Consider the following 20,475-nt stretch of genomic DNA (forward strand, 5'->3'; position numbering starts at 1 on the left):
GCTGAAGACTTTTAACTATCACCAGTTGTTCAAATCAGACTATGCTTCATAGGCAAAGAAGAACTAAGTCACACAAATCAGATACTTTCTTAAATGATCCTGTGGTAGTTTGCTCTATTTGGTACTACAGCATTTTGTAAGATATATGCTTAATTTCTTATCTGATATTTTGAATCTTTAAATTAAAATTATACAAAATGTATGTATGTCATAAAAGGAAGAGGTAATAGTCACAGATTTTATTGTGCAGTTAGTAGCTATAAAACTAAACAACTGGAATGATGATTAATTTTGTTGATCTAATTCTTTAACATCCAGTGGTGTAGTATTTTGTACTATAAATTACCTTGATTTTGCTCAATCTATGATCAGAGTTATACCTAAGAGAAAATTATTGCTCCTTTAAAAATGGGAATCTATCAGATTATTGTTTTGTCTTTCAAAGACCTTTGCATTTTATTTTTTATAAAGCTTAGATTTCAACTTTTTTAACTCCAGATAAAGCAGGATTTGGATACTTTCATATATTTCTGTGTTAAGAAGTAATTATAATGTAAATGTATTATTATTATTAAAATAATGTTAATATGATAAATGATACCTTCATTTTTTAAAGCATTTGAAATAGCATTTTCTTCTTCCTATGGTTGGATTTTAAAGTACTAAATAACAAAATTAACTAATCATTATACCATTCCTTCAGTTTCATAGCTACTAACTACATAATAAAACCTCTATGGCCATTATCTTATTGTTTTACGACAGAAAAAATTTGTGTACTGTTACTTTCTTTAAGGGTTTAAAATATCAGACAAAAAATAAAACATCTTAATTTTTGCATAAGAAAATCAGCTTAATTTAAAAAATAATATTTGCATTCTAGACATTTTTTTTACTAAAAGTCCGTTGATGTTCTAAAACTCTTGAAGTCAGCATTCATCAAAGTGTGCCAAGTATCTAGAGACAGAGAAGCAGTCTAGTCACGTAGATCAATTTTCTCTACTCTTCTTGCATTGCTGGCTTTATTTAGTGCAATAATAAAATAAAGGATTTGGACTTCCAGAATAAGGCTTAATATATAACAATAAAATGTTTTTAAATGGACAGTTAGTAAATTACAGAATGGCAAGTTAAATAAATGTATGAGACATTTTGTATTTTCAATTGAATAATATATCTCTGTCCTGCAAATAATATTTAAAAACTTCTTATAAAACCATCAAGTAGTTGATGAGTGAAATATTTTCAGAGCATATCTAATGAGAGAAGAAATTGAAAACAAAGAAAATAATTTGAAGTGTCACTTTGAAGAACTCACTTTAGAGTTTTGCTTTTATTTTTCTTTTGCTTGTGAAAGAAAGATATTGAAAAAAAATCTATGCTCATTCTATTCAGTGCCTAAGTAGCACAGATCATCAACTTAATTTCAGATCATGAATTGGTTCAGATTTTATATCTATGGAAGGGTTCCATATGTAGTGGTTTCAGAAGAAACAATACCTAAATATCTCAATTAATTATGTGTAATCCTTATTAAGTGTGATAGCTAATATGTATTAAAATTATTTATGGCACAGGCATTGTACTAGGTATTTTCTTGAATTTCTCCTTTGGGCCTCAAGAAACTCCATTAAATAAGAATTAGGTTATTCTTATGATACTGACAATGAAACTGAACTGTAGAAAACCTAAGTATGAAAATGGAATTCTAAACTTGAATTTATTTGATAAAAGAAGAGCAACTACAGTAATTATGCAAATCATATGTTAATTTTATAAATGTACACATCACAGTAGGTAACTATTCGCATCTGTCCCTCTAAGAGAAATTGTCCAGATTCTAATACCTTAAACAAGGTTCAGAACAAAGCACTTACCATCTCTGGGATATATAGTAAATAGTGTAGAACAGGTTAACAAGCAAAACCTGAGGAAACCTTCAAAATGAATAAAAATGAATACCAAATCTGTTTCAATAACCTAATTTCTGTTAGTTTCTGAGTTCAATTATTGTCCAAACTGATAATAAAAGTAACTATTGTCCATACAATAATTTGAGTTATTTTCTGTTCTGTGAAATCAGAAGGAAAGGAGATCAAGAAAGAGGATCCAGAAACAAGGCTGCAAACATTAGAGGACTTAATGAGCAGGTTGAGGCATCACAGGCGAGCAGCAGGCTCTAAGGCTCTCTCAGCAGCAAATCAGTTTGTGTTGCTGACGTACTTAACTAAGTTTTTGCTGGTAATTAGGATCTAGATGGCAACGGTGAATACATGGAGGACATTTCTGCTGGTGATTAAAAGTATTTGTATGAAGGGAAAATTAAGAATAAGAGTTTTAAATTTCACTAAGTAATTTAAAGCAGGAATTAGACTAGTTCAGTTCTGTATGCTCTATCCGTAATAGATTAGGAAATACTATTTGAATTAAACCAGTTATATATATATATATATATATATATATATATATATATGCTTTTAAAACATGGCTTAAGATGTAGTATGCACACAATAAATGTTAATTCTCATTGTCGTCGTTAATAGTGATGTCACTACTACAATAGGAAATGTTTCCTGGTGTAGCCAGAATGCTGACACTGCTGAAAATGTAGTCCAGATAGTGTTCCCATATGTTGCTTAATGGCAGCACCTTATGTATTTTCTACTGCTTTAGGCTTCTCCTGTTACACATACGAGGAGTCTGGATATCAAAGAATCAAATAAGTTAGACATTTCTGACACCTTCTACCCATCTCCTCTGAAGTGCTTCTTATTTTCATTCTGTCCTGATCTTACATAACCACAGATGTGTGTCTACTCATGTTATCACCCCCAAAAGCATATACTACAGCAAAACATGAAAAAGAGAAATCACCATCCAGACACTTGGCTAGAAGAAGAAGAAACAAAATAAAATGCACATATATTTTCTGAGTGATTTATTTAGAAGGACAAAGTAAGTAAAATTTTAGTTAGAGATGAATCTAACAGGCTGGCAGATCACACAGGAGATGCTCTGCTCAATTCAGTGATGTAGGCAATTGATTAAAGTACATCTCATTTGTTGATTTAATGGACATAAAGTCTGACAATGGATCCATGTCTGACAATCACTGAAATGAAAAAAATTATCTTGGAAACTCACTGGTGTGAATGATTCCAAAAGAAGAGTGAAACTGGAATAGCGTGCTTTCTGGAATGTCTTTCTTCTGTCTTGAGTTACTTTCTGAAAAAATTATGCCCTTTCTCAAAAATTGTTCAAACACTGACACTTCTGAAACTTTTTCCTAACCACCATGACTACAATATCTTTCACATTTGCCTAAATCATTCTCCACGTCAAGTTATCAAAATATAATAGCCAGCAGTGCAATTATGGCAGTTAATTAACTTTAATGATGCTCAATTTCTTAAAAATAGCTAGGGGCAAGGGTTATATACACCTCAACAGCCTGTTCTTAGGATTTAAAGAGAGCATTATTGAAATAGGAAGGCAACATGAAAGATATAGTAGGAGTTTACCAGCATTATTTCTTTGTAGCTAGAGCGTGTTTATTTTCACATACAAGCAAGGAATTCAAAGCCCAAGTAGCCAAAATGAAGTAATTTTAATGTATCTACTCTTACACTCTCAGCATCATTCATTAACATTGGCAATATTTATTTGTATTTATTTTTGTGCCAGGAAATTCATTTGATAGTGGGAATGCAATGATAAGTGAAAACAAACCCAATCCATTTTCTCACACAAGCTTTATAGATGTTGACCAAGAATTAAGGTGATAAATAAATAGCAGTTAACTATGTAAAATAAGTGAAAGGAGAATAATATTCTAGGCAGAAACACACACATATACACACACATACACACAAACAGAAATTGCAAAGGCAATATGACATGAGAAAGAATTATCCATCCGAGGAACAAATTATGATGATGGTGATGGTGATGATGATTGACAGAGCAGGAGCATCACCATCTTGGACATGTCCTGCCTTTTTAAAGTTCCCTTGATCAAGAACCTCCTAAATGCAAAGGGCATCATCCTTAAAGCTAAGGTCAGCATGACCATAAACCACAAATAACACCTCTTACCAGAAGCATTCCAATTCTAAAATAAACCCCTACCTGACCAGAGACATGCCAGCCTTTCGATAACCTCCCCTCCAGCCGGAGAGATGTCAGCCCCAAGTCTACCATCCTCATAATCTTTTAACAGATATAATTTTTTATTATAAAAATGAAACATCAGTACAGATACACTTAAATAAACCATACAGAATTAATGCTACAATAACTGAATATTCACTTTTCATAAATTGAACAGCTAAGTGAAGATTGTATTACCCTGTGTATGTTTTCTACATAAAAAGTAAGCATTTAGATTAAGATGCCATTCAAGACTCACATGTGATTCACTTATCCTTGTTGAGAAACTAACACTGTATAGAAGTGAAAAAAATAATAGATAAAAGAAAAATAAGATACAGAATTCAGGATAGGGTGAGTCATAAAACAAAGAGGAGATTTAAAATTCTGGAAGAGAGATGGAGGAGAGGAGTAAGAGGACACAGAAATGAAAATGGAAGCAAAAAAATACGACAGCAACAGGGGGGAAACTTTTTACATCTGGTTAAAAAAACATAAGCAGTTTGGGCACGGTGGCTCACACCTGTAATCCTAGCACTTTGGGAGGGTGCAGCAGGTGGATCACAAGGTCAAGAGTTCGAGACCAGCCTGGCTAACATGGTGAAAACCCGTCTGTACTAAGAATATAAAAATTAATGGAGCATGGTGGTGGGCGCCTGTAATCCCAGCTACTCAGAAGACTGAGGCAGGAGAATTGCTTGAACCTGGAAGGGGGAAGTCGCAGTGAGCTGAGATTGTGACACTGCACTCCAGCCTGGGCGACAGAGCAAGACAGTGTCCAGAAAAAGAAAAAAACAGACAAAAAAACCCATAAGAGGACATATGGACACGTTCAGGAAGGTAAAAATAGATCAACATCACTATTTCAATTAAGATTATTAAAGAATATGGAGAAGATATTTTCAAATAAAAAAGATGACATTCAGAGCAGCTAAAATGTAAAAAAAGACTCTTAAATGTTAGATATATGACTGATAAAAATAGAAATGATATAGAGCAACCTGTATATAAAAATCCTGAAATGTTTCTGGATGCAGAAGGGGGAAGAAAACAACAGACAATATAATAGAAAAGAAACATATAAAAGCACTCTAAAGGATCAGATATATAAATAGAAATCCTAAAGAGGGAGAAGAAAATTAGAGAGGAGGGGTTGTAATAGATATATATGCATAATATATGTATATATACATAGATTACAGACATGGGCCACTGTGCCCGGTCTGCTTATTTATTTTTTTTTTAAATCAGATGTACAAAGATTCCCCCTCATTTCTCTCATGTTTCTGCTTCCATTTTCATTTCCGTCTTCTCACTCCTCTTTTCCATCTCTCTTCCAGAATCTTAAATATTATCTTTGTTTTATGTCTCACCCTCTCCTCACTTCTGTATATTATTTTTCTTTAATCTATTATTTTTTTCACTTCTACACGGTGTTAGTTTCTCAACAAGGATAAGTGAACATATGTGATCCTTGAATGGCATCTTAAACTAAATGCTTACTTTTTATATAGAAAACATGTATGAGGTAATAAATATTCACCTATCTGTTCAACTGAAGCTAACCTAATTTATGGAAAATGAATATTCAGTTCTCTTAATGTGTTGATTCAGCTCTTGGAATGTTGATATAGTATATATACATATATGACATAGTTGATATATATTATATACTATATCAACATTCTAAGAGCTCAGGTGTATTCTGAATCTTCAGCTACAGGGCGATCATTAAGTGGCTGGTTTTAAAAAGAAAGAAGTAAAGAAGGCCTGGCACGGTGGCTCATGCCTGTAATTCCAGAACTTTCAGAGGCAGAGGCAGGTGGATCACCTGAGGTCAGGAGTTCGAGACCAGCCTGGCCAACACGACAAAACCCTGTCTCTACTCAACGCACAAAAAATTAGCCGGGCATGATGGTGCATGCATGTAATCCCAGCTACTCGAGAGGCTGAGGCAGAAGAATTGCTTGAACCTGGGAGGCAGAGATTGCAGTGAGCTGAGATGGAGTCAATGTATTCCAGCCTGGAGGACAGAGCAAGACTCTGTCTCAGTAAAAGAGAGAGAGAGAAAGAGAGAGAGAGAGAGAGAGAAGAGACAACCTTGCTCTATTATTTTGATTCTAAAAAGGCCAAGGATAAAGTAAAAATAAAGGTAAATATTGTGCATTACTTAGGTATCCTCTAAGATGCCTCCAAGATTTCATATCATAGAAAATGTTGAAGCCCTTAAGAAACAGAAAATACAAATGTCAAATTCTTTTTACCAGCAGAACTATACCAGGGGTGTGAAATATGTTTTTATAACACTAGGTAAACATGTCCTTATGACCTTTCAGAGGTGCCAACTGGAAGGCTGGGTAAACCAAAGTATTTGTTACAGCTTGAAGATAGATGTTATGTGCCAATAAAAGTGATGTTGCCACACTGATTATATTCTTCAGCCTGTCATCCTTTCAGTATATGTCAGTTCAAGTGTGTGAGTGATGACATCAACAGAAATAGTTGACTTTTTTCCATTCCCTCCGTAAACTATACATTCTTCAACTTAATACAACAGATAAAGAAGCTAAGAAAGCTGGAAAAAAAAATTGACTGACAAAGGAAAAGTCTTTGGCATTCTTTAGTTTAGGGAGAAATTTGAATAGCACCAGGCTTCAGTTACTGTTTAGTATATGAAATCAGGTTATAACTAGAGCATTGACTGAAGTAAAAGTTCAGATCTGTATTTAAGACAGTTATTTTGAAAGTATCAAAGTTGACATAGTTGCTATAAAAATAAATTGTAATGAAATGTATGCAACCAAGTAGAACTTTGCACTGTGAAAACATGCATGTTTTACTTAAAGATAATAATACGTTGTATCTATGTTTACCTAACCTAGCCCAGAAAAATAAAAATTCCTGGTACTGTGCTTTATAAAGGAAAACACTGATCTTCTAACTTCCCTATGTATCACTCTGAAATTACACTGAATATAAATGTAACAATAAGTTTAAGAACATATAAGATGTATAACATTGTTTATTTAATTCATTAGAATCCTGAGTCAGGATTTAGAGCTCAGTGTTCCTATCTTGAGTGTTTTTGAATGCAGTGAAAACATCAAATGTTTTCTCCTTGTGATTTTAGTGAAAGGTTCACTTTTATAACTTTGTAGCAGATTGTTAAAGCTCATACTGAATTGGAAGTGTGCTAATATCCTATTGCAGTTTTAGTTGTTTTAATTAATAATAATGCATGCTGCAACATCAAAGAATATTTCAGTGACTTAATAGAGTGGAGATGCCAAAGGAAAACTTCTCCTTTGCCCTCTGGGCAGTCCCTGAAAATCAAGTGACAAAAGGTGAAAGGGAAATGGGAAAGTATTATAGAGGAGTAATAAAAAGATTTTTAGGGTAATTTAATTGGCTTGGAGAGCACACAATGGCCTGGGGAAAAGTCTGCTGGACCCACAGAGCAGACAATTGTTTGGGAAAAATGTCTTTCCGGATGTGTTGACAGACTCCAGTCTTTCTTCCTGTGATATGAGTTTTAATTTTCTCTGGTTAATAAATTTCAGAGAAGATCATTGTGATCCTCTTCAGCAGGACCGGTTCCTTCATAAATCTTCATTCCGTGCTTCGGGAAGACAGTATTTAGTTAGGAGAAGAGGAAGGTCAGAGAAACCTTGACTTTGCTTCTTTAGTTCAGTTATATTTTGGGGTTAAATAGTCTGGCTTAGTCCACACGTAAACATTTAACTCCTTTTCATATTCTCTGTCTTTGATAGGTCAGGAGGCTATCTTAGTTTGTTTGAGCTGCTGTGACAAAAATACCATATGCTAAGTAACTAATAAAAAACTGAAATTTACTTCTCAGTTTTAGATGCTGGGAAGTCTAAGATCAAGGAACATTAGATTTTTGGCAAGGGTCTGCCATCTGGCTCAGAGATGGCACCTTTTCTGCCTCCTTACATGGTGAAAGGATTAAATGAGCTCTCTCAGGTTTTTTTATAAAGTCTCAATCACAATCATGATGGTCCTGCTGGTAGGATCTACTTACCTGCTGAAGATCCTACCCCCTAATACTATCACCTAGGGGGTGAGTATGATGAATACTAATTTCTGGGGAGGATGTGAACATGCAGACCATAGCAAAGACTTTCCTAGTAATGGTTTAAATACCAGAACCCATTTCATTATCTAGCTCCACCAAGTCAGAGGAAAGGAAGGGAGAAAGAGAGATGTCAGACAATTCAAGAGAATTTTATATTTAAGTATATGTAAAAGTTACTTTTATATTTTAACATGACTGGGCCATGTAAAACCCAGATATTTTGCCAAACATTATCATAGTGTTTCCGTAAACATATTTTTGAATGAGACAAACATTTAAATCTGTAGACTGCATAAATCAAGTTACGCTCTGCAATATGGGTAAAGTTCATTGACTCAGTTGAAAGACTGAATAGAACAAAATGGCTGACTCTGTAATAGAGAATCCTTCCTGTCTGACTGCCTTCAGAATGAGACATCAGCTGGTTTCCTACTTTTAAACAGAACAGAAATGGTGGCTTTTCCTGTGTGTCAAGTCTGCTAGTTTTTGAACTGGCTTTTGAACCATCAGACCTAGGTTTCCAGCTTGTCAAATCACCCAGCCTCCATAATCTTGTAAGCCAGTTCCTTCTTTATAATTAATTCTCCCTATGTATATAGATATTTATTATAAGGAACTGGCTTATGATAAATACTAATATTTAAATATTAAAATATTATATATTTGTATGTGTGTGTGTGTATATATATGTTGGAGTGTGTGTGTTTGTGTTTGTATAGTCTGTTGGTTCTGTTTCTCTAGAAAACTATAGTACAGTATGGATGTGCTGAACACAGCCTCCCTTCCCCCACCATTATATTGACCAGGACCAGATTTATGGTCTTGTCTAAAAGAAAGGTTGGGTAGTATAGTTTTACATACATCCAGAAAGAAAATTTAAATGACCTTATAATTCATAGTAATATTTCTGCCTCAGACTATCCCTCTACTGATCAATTATGCAAGTCATTCATTCGTCACTTAAAGCACAATCATTTCTTTTGCAAGGGAATCAAACCCGAGTCTTATCCCAACATTGAATTCAGTTTGAAATACAGAATCTCTAGTTGATATGTAATCTTTTTATCAGACCCAGATATAGCTATTCTTGAAGAACTTGGACAAGAGTGAGAGATGTCTCCTTTGCTCCAAATATACAATTACGGAATGCAAATAAAATAATATTAATACATTTTTTTAAAAATTCCCAACATTACAAGTCAGGCATTGCAATGTTCTTGTTTGAGAAAGGAGGAGGTAAGTTTCCTTTGTTAACTCATACATCTGCTCTTGGGGAAAGGAGAATCTTTTGTCCAAGATTCTTGACTCTCTATTCTGGGAGATTTTTCATTCACTCTTTATGGTCATGTCTAAAATAGACATTTTGGAATATGCTCTTGTAGAATTCAGTTAGCATTTACAGATCTCTTCCTGAATATGTAAGAAAGAAACAGAAGTTTGTTTTATGTCTTACTTACTCAAAACATTTTTAGTACAAGCCCGTGATTTCTTAGCAATAGAAGTCTCTCAATATTTCACTGGAGTTCTTTATGCTTTCAATCAATATTATGTGCCAATAAATTCAAAATTCTTTCTTAGATATTACTCTCAATGTTAGTTTAACGGACTTTTCAACCCAATTCTCTCAATTCACTGGTGACTATTTTGAGGCTATCCAGAAAAAAAAAAAAAAAAGGAGGATCATTCCCTTAATCTTATCTTTCCCTTGAGTTGTTGTATTTAGTTGAGAAGTTTTGTTGATCATTTGTCACTTAAAGTATTTATTAAATTCTATGTCTTATGCTTTGGTGCCAAAGAGAAGGCCATGTTTTCAATTATATAAGAATGAAGAAATAGATATCCCAATGTCACTCTTCTCCAAACTTCTGATCTCCTGCTGCCGCTCTCCAATGGCCAAACACATCTCTATATCAGGAAGCAAAGGAGACCTTTAGTTCAGGTCAGCGTGCCAGGGCACAAGGTGGAGAAGAATGGAGAGTGCATTTGGAGGGACAAAAAGCGGATAGCACAGCACTTACTTGTTATATATATAGTTTTTCATGTGGATATGGAAACTCTTTTGGTTCTAATTTATACACTTAAGCCTTCCATCATTAAAGAAACCCAGAAATCTTTAGTAACAACCGTAAGATACATTAATATATATTTAAAACAGGCATATGCAATTGAATTTTTCTTTAAATCCTTTATAAACTCACTATCAATCTCATAATTGTGAAATCACCAGATACATCTACTTGAAATTCTGAAGGTGATACAAACTGTTATATCCAAAAGTGATGTGATTTGGAAAATAAAAAATAAAAAGAAAATATACTAGTATTTCTCCCAATCATGGAAACAATAAAATTATCACTATTGCTCCACTTGTACTATATGATAAAAAGATTCCATTAATGTTAAAATAAATCTTACTCAAAAAATATATTGAAATGACTTTAACATTTGCTTTTTATATTTTTAATTTTGACAATGGTTTGTTGTCATTTCAACATTGTCAAGAAAATACCTAGAATACACATCATTAATTCCAGTAATTTTTTGATATCTTACATAATATATTGAAAATATAAAAATAATTTGACTGAGTTCTTATGACTCCTAAGGGGAATAGTATGAACTCACTTAGAGATTCTAATGGGGAACCAAAAATGTTTTTTACTTAGTTTGAACCCTGACACATATATGAATAAATTATTATTTGATCCTGTTGTCTTAGGAAATTCAAAATATTTTTATGGGTAAAGAAAAATAAAAAAGGAAAAAGCAAGACAAGACATATCAAAACAAATGTGCATTCGGATTTTTTAAAGTCATATAATTCTTATATAAAATGTAGAAAAAATGTATTATACAGATCTAACATAACTTTTTTAAAGTGAAAAAAGTCTGTATATTTTTAATCCTTTGCTGCTATATGGTTGTGCTTTGTTTCAAATACCATCAAACTCTATTAAAACAGTAAATAACTTGGTGTGGAAGGATTGACTCAGAATACTTAATGGAACAGAAGTAGCAATCTTGAAAATATTTAACTTTTTTCAGCACTGATTTGTTTGCTGGTATTATTTTGAGCTCATCTAGTATATTGCTGAGGACTGCTAAAAAATGTTAGCAATTTGTGAAAATGCCATCATGTTAATGTATACAACTTTCTGTTCGCATTTAATAAAATAGCATACTTTATTTTGCTTTTGTAGATTCCCAAAATAAAATATTTCAGAAAATTTTACGAGTAAAAGCTTGGGATTATAATTTTTCCCTTGCAAATTTGTCAGCACTTTATCTTTAAAAGGCAGAGGTTTGAAGATTAAACTTCAAAGCAAAAAATTATTTGAACAGAATTTGATGTTCACTTGAATGAGCAATTGCAATCACTTTTTCATGAATAGTTTAAAATTTGCCTGGATATTTTGTTTCAAGAAAAACCTTTGTTTTATAATATTGTATTATTATTTCTTAGGACAGCCTTGTCAAAATGATTAGATGTTATTCTTGAAGTATATTCATTCAACAATTATTATCATCAATTGCATTATAGAAATTTTGATCCACACTTTGTTCCTAGGTCTTTAGTTTAATAGTTAACTTGTACTCAGAACATAATTACAATTTCTACTATAATGATAATATTTTATTTTTGCCTTTCAATAATAAAATATAATATGAAAGACAAAAATAAGAAAAAAAATGTTAACCTCATTGATTTTTGTTGAGTTAAAAATAATGACTCCAGAGCATACTTGAGAAAAGAATAAATTCAGTCAAAATATATCCTCCTTCATGCAGATATGTACAATACCTGACCAAACACAGTGACTAAAATTAGTATTCTAAAAAGTAACATTCAATGTAAACACACTCGTGGTCCTGAGTTATCAAAGAGGTTTAATTATGTTCACTGTCATCCAGTTACAGAGGTCAAAAATCCAGCCAAACTGGCTGAAAAAAAAAGACACTTTTTTGTCGATATAGCTTTCAGATTTATCTGCTCTTTGGACATGTATCTTGGTTTCAAATATACATATGTGTGTTCTTCTATAACTGAATATAGCTGTGTGGATACCATCTATGTGTCTATGACTTAAGAAAATGATAATGCTATTTTTAAATGTGCTGAGTCCAATGACACTGTTTTAGCCTTTGTAAAAGTCATGGAAGGCTAGTCATCTTAAATTGAAGGGTCAAAAGCAGTTAAATTTGTGGCATTTTATTCAAATATTCAGTTTTGTAATCTTAACATCTACTGGAAGCCACAGAACACTGAATGTCTACTTCCATATTTCATATGACAAATTAAATGATAATTAATGAAATTCTTGCTCAACATAACGTGAGACAGAGAAAAAATACATGAACTTTCTGAAATTGGAGACTGTCAAATAAAATACAAATCAAGACTAGTAGAGAGAAGATCAGTAATATACTGCAAACTGCTTATCAAAGTTTCCCAGTTTTTATCACTGGTAGCAATGAATTCTCAGTAAGTGTTAAATGACTACCTAATCAAGAAAAGTGTATTTTGCAAGTGATCAGAGAATTTAGATATTAATAATGGAGCAAATTCATGAGGTTTGTCCTATTTTATAGCATATTGTGATTTTAGCCATATATTTTATTTGAAATACTTAAAAAGTTTTAGTGTTTTGACACTTGAATGCTCAAAAGTTAAACTTACTTAGTATATGTACAACTTTCAGCACCCCTAAAGCACATGAATAGAAGTTGATGAACATAATTTTTAAAAAGTATAAATCAGAGTTTGAGAGGCAGAGGTGGGAGGATTGCTTGAGGCCAGCTTTGGCAATGTAAGGAGACCCCATATATGAAAGAAAGAAGGAAAGAAAGGAAGAAGAAAGGAAGGAAAGAAAGAAGAAAGAAAAGAAAGAAAGAAGAAAGGAAGGAAGGAAGGAGTGGAGGGAGGAAGTGGGGAAGGAAAAAAGAGGAAAAACAATCAGTAGTTTCAGCTACAAGAGAGGAGAGGCTGAGGCTGAGATGGGAGGATTGCTTGAGGCCAGCTTTGTCAACATAATGAGACTGAAAGGAAAAAGAAAGAAAGAGAAAGATGAAAGAAAGAAAGAAAGAAAAATAAATAAATAAATAAATAAATAAATAAATAAATAAATAAATGGGGGGAAGGAAGAAAGGAAGAAAGAAAGAAAGAAAAGCAAGGCAAGCAAGCAAAAGCAATCGGTAGTCTTAGCTACAAGAGAGGCAAGGCTGAGGCAAGAGGATTACTTGAGCCCAGGACTTTGAGGCTGCAGGGAGCTATGATTGCACCACTATACTCCAACCTGAGCAACACGGTGAGACCCTATCTCTAGAAAAAGATAAATGTATTAAGGACTCTAATTTGGGCACATATAATATCAGACCAAAAGTTTAAACTTTACTTAATATGTAATAGAAACCTAAAGAAAACTAGTGAATATGGAATAACCTGATCAGAAGTAAAAATAAAGTAATTCAATGCTATAAAAGCATGAAAAGGAAAAGATGAAAATGACACAATATTTGCTCTCATGGAGCTAATAGAAATTGGAGATCAGCGTAAAACAAACAGTTAAAATTCTATAGGAGCTATTATAATAAGTTATATGTGCTATTTGAGGCACAAAATGTTAAAAATGATCTCTATCCTTGAGAAACAAAAGAAAACATTTGTGACATATCATTTGACCCAAGTCATTAAGAATTACTGGAGAATTTTTGATTTTGTCTATCCTTCAACTCTAAGCTCAAATTTCTTCATTATAGCATTTTAGATGCAGGAATGCATGGGTAATTTCTTTTGAATGTCCCTAAAACCATATTTACACTTTGGAGCTAAACTCCTGTTCTGGTTTATTCTGAGTGTGTGTATACGTATATTATCTACATTAATAATTCAATTTGTGATAATTTGATTGCAGTTTGATTATATCTCCCGAAGTAACTATCTAGTGCACTAAATGACTGTAATCTACTTAGGACAGGAAATATCAAGAGTCATTTTGATTATTTAATGCTTAAATTCAATACCTGAAATGTATGAAGACTCTATTTAGTATCTTTAATCTCAGTAGCAACTGCCAGTTACCAGAAAGTTCCTAGAACCTAAAATTGTAACTATTGTTAGTGTCTGTGTCTGTGTTTGTGTGTGTGTGTGTGTGTGTGTGTGAAAAGAGAATAAACTGACTGAAAGCAGTATCATATTTTAATAGCCACAGATTATGTAGTTCTTATTAATACATAAAAGGCATTTTTTAAAGTTGGTTTGTTTTATTGGAGCTCAAGATGTGACAGGCATTGCATACTACCTGACTAAAAAAATGTACATAATTGTTATGCCCTACATACACATATGAATTGATAGATATTTAAATTCACTTAAAGGTGAACTTGAGCCTTAGATTTTTGTAAAACTCTTCGTGTAGTCATTTTTGTTTTAAAGCTTCCTATCAAAATTATATTTCTCTTGCTTCCTAGAGTTTGTTTTAGAGATTTATCATTAATATAAATTACCCCTTATCATATAATTGGAATTTGGAAAGAGATGAGTATGTACACTCTGTATTAGAATGTAATGATGTACAAGCTATAAACTAGCAAAGAAAAAAAATTGGTCAGAATATTGGGATTGCCTCCTGGGATAAATATGTAAACTTACCATGAATAAGACACAGCTATAATTACCAAATTAGTAGTTTTGCATACTCTTGAAGATCTAGAGAGATGAAGAAAGAATGGGATGGGCAAGTTTTCTGAAATTGCCAGGATGAAACTGGCATGTGTTTTGTTGGAATTACAGCTGCCAATATGAAGATCTTCAAATATAAAAATTGGAAATAAATATTCATCAATAAATGATGAAAAATCTCTTGGATGTAAAGTTGCATTATATATATATATATAAGGAAGAAAACACATTATTGCTGCTAAAAAATGCACAGGGAGAAGTTGAAAATTAATTTAACTCAGCCTAATAGGCACTTTAATGGATAGTAGTATGTTTCCATTCTTGCATGTTTGTTTTTGCTGTTTTGTATAAACCTAGCTTTGTAAAGTGTAACGTATCACTGCAATTAGTATGCACACTGTACCTTGAAACCGAACAAACTAGGGTTATTATCTGTACTTTGTCAAGGCAAGGTGTGACATTTGATAAATAAAGCATACTTTTGGGAGTTTATAAGGAAAGCTGTCTTGAAGAATACTGTGGCTTTTCTCTTTATTTTCTACTTATCATCTCTGCCATAGTATTAAATCCAAAAGAACAGCAATTATTTCTCTGGGGACTAGAATGAGACACAAATGTTATGTGGCTGGAGTAAAGTAACTCTGCCGTCACTGTTTACTTTTCTTTCCACTGAGCTTGTTTTCTTTTCTTAATTTTCCATTTTCATTTCCTGCATGGGGTCTACTCACTGCCTTTCCTACCATCTGTTACCCATCTTCTTTCCACTAGAGAAAATTTAATAGAGTTTAAGGCCAATAACTTCATACATATTTCCCTTCCAATTTTTTTTTTCTAACATCCACATTGGTCAAAAAAAATCACCATAAGGTGTAGAGCTGTCTCACATAAGGCATTTATTTTAGAGAAAGAATAAAACATTTCTGTAGCTTCTATTTGTAAACTGAATTCCAGTTTAACTCAGTACTTCTGATTTCACTAAAGCATGTATTGCATTAAATTCTTTATCATTTTCTAGTACAGAATCCTAAGACAGTAATTTAGCTGCTTAGGATTTTTTTTTTTTTTTTTAAAGGTTAAGTGCTAATTTGTTAAAACTTTCCAAATTTGTCACTTACGCTCAGCCTTAGCACTGATTACTGCTCTGGGATGATGGCATGCAACTTCCAGCTAGAAAAGAGCACTGAAGTAGCATCTCAGGACGCCAGCTGTCTGACCAAGGAGCTGTAAACATGTGTCCAAAGGCTATTTAGTTCTGGACGAAATTCTTCTAATGTTAATGAGTCAGTTCTATTAGAATTCTGCTATCACCTTCTTATACTATATCTGTTTGAGTTTTTTGTTGTTTTTTTTTTAACCTTTGCTATTTGTCTGTCACTCTGTCTACCCAACCATTCATCTACTCAGTTTTTATCTTTTAACAGTTTTGTCAGTTGGGAGAATAAGGATCTTTAAATATTTTAATTATTAAGCAAAACAAATGTTTATATGTGTCTTTAAATTCATTGAATTATTTTGGTAGGTCATAAGTTAAACATGTTTAAAATTTATAATCTCTACAGACATGGGGGTTTTCTTTATATTGTATCTAGAGAGACTAAGAATACATTCTAATAATAGATTTGGGATAAATATTGCTTTATTTTTTAGCTTGCAGACTGATAAAAAATATGTAAAGTTAGAAAAAAGTGTGTGTGTGTGTAACACTCTGAGGTCATTAAGTTATTTGATTTGTTATTAAAGTTCTAGGCAAATGATATTATATATCAGAAACTGTAACTGTGTTTCTATTGTTTTATATTTGCCTGTTTTCTGAAATCAATTTTTCTGCATTTGGAAAAGTATATTCAGAATTCAACCCCTTCTCACTACCGTCATGGCCACAAATATGGTTTGAGTCACCATCATCTTGCATTAGAGATATTCATATAAATGGTCTCCCCAATTCTTTCTTGTCACCATGTATTCTCATAGTAATGATTTCTTTAAAACACTCTTTTGTCTAATTTCTTCAAGGGCTTCCATTTCACTCAGAGGAAAATCCTGATTTAAATATTCTACCAGGTTCTATGTAATTAGAAACTCTGTTATTTCTTTGAACTCCTTCCATTCACCTCCCTCTTCCTCAACCCTCCAGCCATGCTAGTAGGCTTGGTGTTCCTTTAAAATCCTTAGGTATGTTCCTTCCTTAAGGTTTTTGTCCAGAATGCTCTTTTAACATATAAACACATGGATGACTTGTGCATCGTTTTTCAGTTTTTAGTTAAATTTTCTTTTCACTGAGATTTATTGTGAATATTATTTAAAATTAAATGGTTTTTGTCGCACTTGTAACTCTGTCTCCTTTTCTCCTCTGTAAGTATAATTCATTTGTTTGTTTTGTATTTGATCATTTTCTGTCTCTACATCATACAATGGAAACTCCAGGAAGGAAGGGACTTCTCTTTTGTTCATCGGTGCATCTCGACCCCTGAGAGCACTACCTGGTAGAGGATCAAGACACATTTGGTAAGTGAATGTGTCTCTGTGTTGCATTTAGGTCAGCCGTACACCTCAAAATATCAAGCTGGTTGTACTTTGTTTATTATCTACTCTTCTCTCTCACTTTTAGATCAAGGCTGCTTTTCCTTCACCTGAATTCATCATGAATCAGAAACAAAAATGTGAAGATATACATGGAACTGATTTTATTTTGAGGGGGAAGCCAGGTGAAACTAGTCTTGGATAAGAATAGGGTAAAATTGGAGAGACAACTTGTAACAAATAGGAAGATAAATATAATATATGGACTTGAGGGTCAAGGGTGAGAAACCACCAACAGCAAGGACCAGGGAACAGGTACAAAAAGTCTCTTGCACAAGCTGTTCTCAGGTATGAACTGAGCTTCACCAAGTCAGTATTTGTAGCCATATACTGCTATCCTGAAAGGAAATGCAGTTCTTGAACAGCAATATTTTAAAATAAATGATAAAAATAAGAAATTTTATCAGTAGCAAATTATTGAATATGTTATACTCCATCCACATTATGTGGCATAATTCAGCTGTAAGAATGTTTAGGTATAGCTACTATATAATATGAATATACATGTAGTATGTGTATACACATTGCATATATACACATACATATAAATAAATACAAACAAATGTGAATACATGTGTCCCCAAGCCATTATATCTTTTATTCTGTGCATTTATAGAAGGGTGAGGATGGGGTTGAGTATGGCTTGCAAAAAACTTGAATTTTCTTTCATAAATTATTGCATTTTTTTTTTTTGAGATGGAGTTTAGCTCTTGTTGCCTAGCCTGCTTCCTTATCACCACCCTCATTCATTAATCCTGACAACTGTAAAGTGTACATTGCTCCATGTGATTTCCACAGAAGCCGGATCCTCTATAAGAGGGTTCTTCTTTCTTTCATTTTATGCTTCATTACCTGTAACACCAACAGATTAGTTTTTGTTTTAATTTAATTCCCTGGTGAAGTTCTGCTGAAGTTTAGGAATCCCCAAATATCCCCAGTGGAATCTAGCAGTCCCAAACACACATTCTGCTTTTACTACCATCAATGCATGTCATGTTTGTGGAAATATTGAAACATAGATGAATCCCTTGTTTCTAGCAATGTCACAGAATGATAATATTGTATTTATTTTATTAGTTTGTCACTTATGTAGAAAATTAATGAAAAATGAGGTCAATTTTATGGACTTAGAATATCATCTTAAACTTGGAAGCCAAAATTCTATGCTAAATAATTAGGTATTACTGGAATACATATGGATATGTAAGTATATTAATCTATTGAATATTACCAAGGGAAAAAACCTTACAACATTTAATAGCTGCATATATTTCAATATTACTTACTTCTAAATTTATATTTGCATTTTAAGCCAGGGCAAAGTAGCCTTAAAATATACCTGTAGGCAAGAAAGAGTGGTAAAACTATTGTAGCAGTGTTTGTAAGAATAATGTTTAAAAGCACAAGATGTGAAAGTTGAATAAATGTAAGAAAATTTTTACATAAAGAGAAACAATTTTCTAAGTGACAGTTTTAGCATCAAAGTTAGAAAATCGTCTACATTCTATCCTAGAGATAAATTCTAAAAAATGGATTTTAAGAGACTCTAAAATTAAGAGAATTATTAAAAACAACATTATAAGATGATTCTTGACAAATATCAATAATCAGAAAGACTCCTACTCTTGTCAAAGAAGAAAACAGATTGCTTGAGAAAGGAAAAGTAAGTAAAATTACAGCCAGTAGCAACAACATCGTGAGGGTTTATATTTGTGTGGTGTCCTTTTAGGATCCTTGGAAAGTCTAGAACTTTAGAGAATATAATTGAGAGAAATCCATTCACACAAACATTGCCATTCATGTGAAAAATCTTTCCTTGAGAATTACTGTGATTCTAACCATATATAGTTAGAATTAACTACATATACTTAGAATTATGCACAGTTAAAATTAATTATGTATAGTGAGAATTTACTACATGTAGTTAGAATTAACTATATATAATTAGAATCATAGTAATCCTCAACTAAATGTGTATGAATATATAGTTGTGTTTACACACATACACACTTGTGCATGCTCTCTATTAAAAATTAAAATTAAATTAATAAATATTTATGTAGAATGATCTATGACATTTGAAAATAAGTGTTTATAGGCTGGGTGAGGTGGTTTAAGCCTGTAATCCCAGCACTTTGGGAGGCTGAGGTGGGTGGATTACAAAGTCAGGAGTTCGAGACCAGCTTGGACCACATGGTGGAGCATTGTCTCTACTGATAGTACAAAAATTAGCTGGGCATGATGGTGCATGCCTGTTGTCCCAGCCACTCGGGAGGCTGAGACATGAAAATTGCTTGAACCCAGGAGGTGGAGGTTACAGTGAGCCGAAGTCACACCATTGCACTCCAAGCTGTGCAACAGAGCAAGACTTTGTCAAAAAAAAAAAAAAAAAGAAGAAGAAGAAGAAAGAAAGAAAGAAAAGAAATAGAAAAGAAAAGAAGCATTTGTGACAAATGTTTAATAGATACACAAAACCGTACGCAAACTGCTGAAGCATAAATGATGGTGTTAGCTGATTAAATTCTAATATTTTCATGTTTTCCGTATAAATGATTCAATAGAAATATTACTTAATGATTTTATTTTATTTTTAATTTGTTATTTCCAACCTTTAAGTTCAAGGGTACATGTGCAAGATGTGCAAGTCTGTTATATAGGTGTATAAGTTTGTTCTCACACTGCTATAAAAAAAAAATCTCAAGATTAGGTAATTTATAAATGAAAGAGGTTTAATTGACTCAGAGTTTCACATGGCTGGGGAGGTCTCAGGAAACTTATCATCATGGCAGAAGGTGAAGGGGAAGTAAGCACTTTCTTCGCAAAGCATCAGGAGAGAGATGAACAAAGGAGGAACTTCCAAACATTTATAAAACCAGCAGATCTCAAGAGAACTCACTCACTATCAGGAGAACAGCATGAGGGAAACTCCATCTCCCTCCCTTGATATGTGAGGATTACAGATTCATCTCTT

This window comes from Aotus nancymaae, unplaced genomic scaffold, assembly GCF_030222135.1.
Source record: "Aotus nancymaae isolate 86718 unplaced genomic scaffold, 86718_ANA_hifiasm-v0.15.2.pri h1tg000022l_1, whole genome shotgun sequence".
Classification (NCBI taxonomy): Eukaryota; Metazoa; Chordata; class Mammalia; order Primates; family Aotidae; genus Aotus; species Aotus nancymaae.